This window comes from Silurus aristotelis (genome assembly GCF_946808225.1).
Source record: "Silurus aristotelis genome assembly, chromosome: 13".
Classification (NCBI taxonomy): domain Eukaryota; kingdom Metazoa; phylum Chordata; class Actinopteri; order Siluriformes; family Siluridae; genus Silurus; species Silurus aristotelis.
The window spans coordinates 16,487,481-16,492,664 of NC_139586.1; positions in this window are offsets into that span (position 1 = coordinate 16,487,481).

Here is a 5,184-nt window from a genome sequence, read left to right on the forward strand (position 1 = left end):
ATGTATTAGGTACTACTATACTAGGGAGGTATGTAGGGGATATTTTTTAATAATAGTATAGTACAACGTGTGCATCTGAGATATAGGAAATGAAAGGTGAAACCTTTTCTGCAGGAGGAAGGAAGGAAGCCCGTATAAGGAGTGGCAGTTAAGCGCGATAAAGAGCAGGCGAGGTTAAAAAATGTGATCTCAGCCACCTGTCAGCTCGGATTTTCTATAACTGTAAATATATCTTATAATTACTTTTTAATTACTCATTAGCAAATCAACACATCCTCAAAACTGTTATGTTTAAAACTGAAAGCTGTTAATGCCGCGTGTGGAAAAAAAATCAGCCATTATTCAGTTCCAAAGAAGAACTTCTATTCAACTTGGAATGCAGTGGGAGGCCAGGCTTTACAGGCTGCAAATTCCACAGGTGAACACCTCTGCAGAGGTAGGGATGGGAAACACCTTATTCATCAAAGAAGCCCTTTACAGAGACAAGATAAGCACAGACAAGCTAACCACCATCCAAATAGTTAACATAATACAGGGCCTCACATCACTTACCCCTCTGTCATCGCAAGCAAACTGTACATTCCAGTTTGTGAAAGAGTTGGACAGTGTTGGATGACATAGATACTGCTGACAAATATGCCAATAAACTTTGAAAACCCAGTAAATGACTGACATTGATCGAACATGACCACAGAATGGATTACAAGGCATGTGTAAAGTTGTGAACTGGATAATGTCATCTACTCAAATGCAGTCAGGTGACAATAAGTGATTCAATAAATAAGTCCCAAAGTAATAATTTTCTGTAACATCTAGCATGAAACATACAGTACAGACCAAAAGTTTGGACACACCTTCTCATTCAAAGAGTTTTCTTTATTTTCATGACTATGAAAATTGTAGATTCACACTGAAGGCATCAAACTATGAATTAACACATGTGGAATTATATATGGAATTATATACATAACAAAAAAGTATAAAACAACTGAAAAATGTCGTATTCTAGGTTCTTCAAAGTAGCCACCTTTTGCTTTGATTACTGCTTTGCACACTCTTGGGATTCTCTTGACGAGCTTCAAGAGGTAGTCACCTGAAATGGTCTTCCAACAGTCTTGAAGGAGTTCCCCGAGAGATGCTTGGCACTTGTTGGCCCTTTTGCCTTCACTCTGCGGTCCAGCTCACCCCTAAACTATCTCGATTGGGTTCAGGTCCGGTGACTGTGGAGGCCAGGTCATCTGGCGCGGCACCCCATCACTCTCCTTCTTGGTCAAATAGCCCTTGATGCCTTCAGTGTGACTCTACAATTTTCATAGTCATGAAAATAAAGAAAACTCTTTGAATGAGAAGGTGTGTCCAAACTTTTGGTCTGTACTGTAGGTCATATAAATATAGGTCCTGTCATTGTATAGCTCTTTTCTGCAAGTCTAGTCTTCTGTATGTTTGAAAGTAAGCTTTGCAGAAAAGAGCCAATCTTTAATTCCCATTAAATTTCTAAAAAAATAAAAAAGAATACAGATACAAAGAATTGTTTGTATGTTGTTAATGACAACTAGACTACAACTGGAGGTGTTGATTAATTTGCAACAACATCTCTGACAGTAATAGACAGTTGATATTATATGCTATTGTACGTGTTACACTAATGCATTAGTACTCCATATATTATCAGTATATTATAATTATTCTGGTTAAACAAAACAAAAAAAAGTCTCCACTCTCCACGGTGTACATAAGACAACTGATGCAAATTAAAAGGCAACAGGTAACGCCAATTTTTATTTGTTTTACTGGTTACCGGTTATATAAAGTGTATTTATAACGCTATTAACGCACTATTAATGTACGTCCACATAATTAATGTGTAAGCTTTTTACACACAAAACTCTTCATTTGCTAAATGTTTATGCATTGTATGCACTGTAATTAGACACAGGCTACAATTGCTCTCATGGCACAGCACACTCTGGGTGTGGACCTATTTATGAGCGTTTATTTACAGAAATGTAAAGCAAACACATCCAAATCAGCTAACAGTAAATATTCCAACGTCAATGTGCAACGGTCACAGGAAGACAGGGCCGAAAGTGGGATTTCCAAACGAATGTTGTATTAACATGTAGTACAGAAGGTCAGAGAAAATCTGCCTTAAATAAATTTCAATCTGTGTAATTTTCTTTCTGGTTTATTTTCATTATTACAAGTTCATTTTCAAGAATTACAAAAAAAAACAAAAAAGAAAACTGGAAGGGGAGCGACAGGGAATTTCCGAGTTTAATTTCCGAGAAAGAAAAACTAAGAAGATTACAAGAAAAAGCACACAAACTTACAAGTAAGTTTTATAAAAGTAATTTTAGTTTTTAATAAAAGTTATTCTATCAAAGAAGAAAACCGCATATAATACGACGGTGTATTACGACCAATATCAGATTTGAAAAAAGAAATGGAATGGGGAGGCGCAAGGAATTTCCGAGTTTAAAAGTTGGAATTTTCAAGTCAAAATTTTTAAGTTTAAAACTCAGAATAAGAAATGAACACAAATTTACATAAAGAAAAAAAACCGTCGTATTATATGCGGTTTTCTTCCTTGATAGTACACCCCCTCCCCCGCCCGCACACACACACACACACACACACACACACACACACACACACACACACCATAAATGTTTGAGTTTTACACACAAGATTTTTTTTTTTTATATAAAACTTTTTTATAAAAATCTGTTTCTCGTCAATTTGTGTTTTTTTTTTTTTTTTTTTACTTTTAATCTTCTGGGTTTTTTTCCCTCGAAAATTCCGAGTTTCTTTCTCGAAAATTTCAAGTTTTTAAACTGCCCTTAATCCACAACATAAGCAATACAGACATCAGCTTTAATCACATATCTATTATTATAAGATCTTTATCATATAAACTGACAGGGAAAACACCCACAGTGTAACACAGGAGGATTTCCGGGGTCTAATTAGAAAAATAGCAGCCTAGTAATCTGAAACTGTTCCCTCTTGTGGACATATGATGAACTGCAGTGAGTTGATATGATGTACTGTTTTAAGAGCGCTTGTCGAAATGCTTTGGTTTGGAAGAAGTTTTCATTTAAATTCAAAGGTTTTCACTATTGGTAGCAACAACTTGAGTGAAAACTAGAATCTAGCACTTGGTGTGTTTGCTTTTTGCTTTAGTGACAGTGTGCACTTGAGCTGACACATACTCCACATACGTTTGTTGGTGAAATAAACCTGAGGATCCAGGTTAGAAAAAAATATACTGGCATGCAGCCGGAAAGGATAAGGCGCTTAATGATCCGTCTTAACATTAAAACCACCTAATATTGTTCATCCTATGCAGCTGAACAGCTAAACAGCTCTGGCCTGCTGACGCAAGACCTCTGAAGGTGTGCTGTGGTATCTGGCACAGGGACATTAGCAGAAGATCCTTAAAGTCTCGTAAGCTGCGAGTTGGTTGGACTTGTTTGGCCAGAACCAGTCCACAGATGCTTACTTGGATTGAGGTCTGTTGAGTACGAAACCAGTGTCAACACCTTGAAAACTTTTGTCATCTTCCACAAACCATCTCTGAACAGTTCTTGCAGTGTGGCAGAGAACATTATCCCGGTGAAAGAGGCTACGGACAATAGGGAATAACATTGTCAGGAAGGGGTATACTTGGTTTGCAACAATACTTAGTTGGTACATGTCAAAATAACATCCACACGAACGCAGGACCTACATTTTCAGAGAAAAACTATGGAGCTTCACACTGCCTTCACAATTTACCTTCCCAAAGAGAAATCTGGTTCCATATCTTTGCCAGGAACAGTGACGCACTTGCACCCAGTCATCCACAAGATGTAAAAGAAAATGTGATGTCTAGCTACTTCTTTCATTACTCTATGGTCCAGTGCTGATTTTCATTTGATCTTTGTAGGTGCTTTTGGTGGTGGACAGAGGTCAGCATGGGCAATCCAAATGTTTGGGACCTATGCAGCACTATATGCTGAAAGCTGTGTTCTGTCACCTATCATAGCCATCTATCTTTTTTTTCCAGCAGTTACCACTGCAATAGCTCTGTGGGATCAGACAAGACAGACTTTTCTCACCACATGCATCAATGAAACTTGGACAGCCACCACCATCTCCATGCTCACCATTTGTTTTTGCCAGGTCATGGTTGGTAGGTACCATCAACTGCATACTTTTGTGGGCAAACCATAAAACTAGCCACAAAAATTAGACCTTGTCAAAGTCACTCAGAGATTTACGCTTGCCCATTTGTTAACATTCACTTTGACAAATGACTGTTGAATAATACAGTGTAGCCCAAAACTTTGTCCCCTTTGCCATTTTAACACAAGAATTCATTATTTATGTCACCTACCAGTGCTTTTAATGTTATGGCTAATTGGTGTAGGTACTAAAACAACCATGTTCTTTGTTAAATCAGGAAAATAAACAATCTGAGACAAGAGTACAGTGTGTTAAAAATGCCTTAGTATGTGTATTAGAGGCAATGTCTATGTGGGTTTGTTTGTTGGGGTTCAGAGGTGTTAGGTGTAAGGGAGTGTGTAATTTGATGTGTTTTCCCAGAAGCTTGGGTTGTCAACGCATACTGTTTTGGGTAAACATGCCCCATGCAAAAGGGTGTGTTTGTGTTTTTAGCTCAATGTGGGCAAATATGAAAAAAAAAAAAAAAAAAAAACAGACAGAGAAGCAAACAAGCGCAGGATCGATATGTTTCCCACGGTGTGAAAATTTAAAGTTATCATGATGATTAAAAGTAATCTCAAATTTCTTTATTCTAAATGATGTTGCTGCTGGAGTGAGACTGTAGAAACGTGCATTATGTAATGAATAAAACACGATGTTTTGCATTTATAAGAAAATAATAAATAATAAATGGAATCCTTGTTACCACCTTCAAGGTGACTACTTTGTTTTCACGTCCTGAAGTTTTATTCTTACTATACCACTACGATTTGGCATTAAAATATTAAATATAGAATTTCTTACTATAGGAAAAACAACACTTATAATTTTAAAATATACACATTAATACTTTCAGAGCTGCTGTTACAGAAAATTAATCAACACCTTCAAGGATCAAGAATTCAACAATCCCAATGAACAAAAAAAAAAAAAAAAAAAAAGATAAAGATGAACATGAAAAAAATATCATTCTGGACA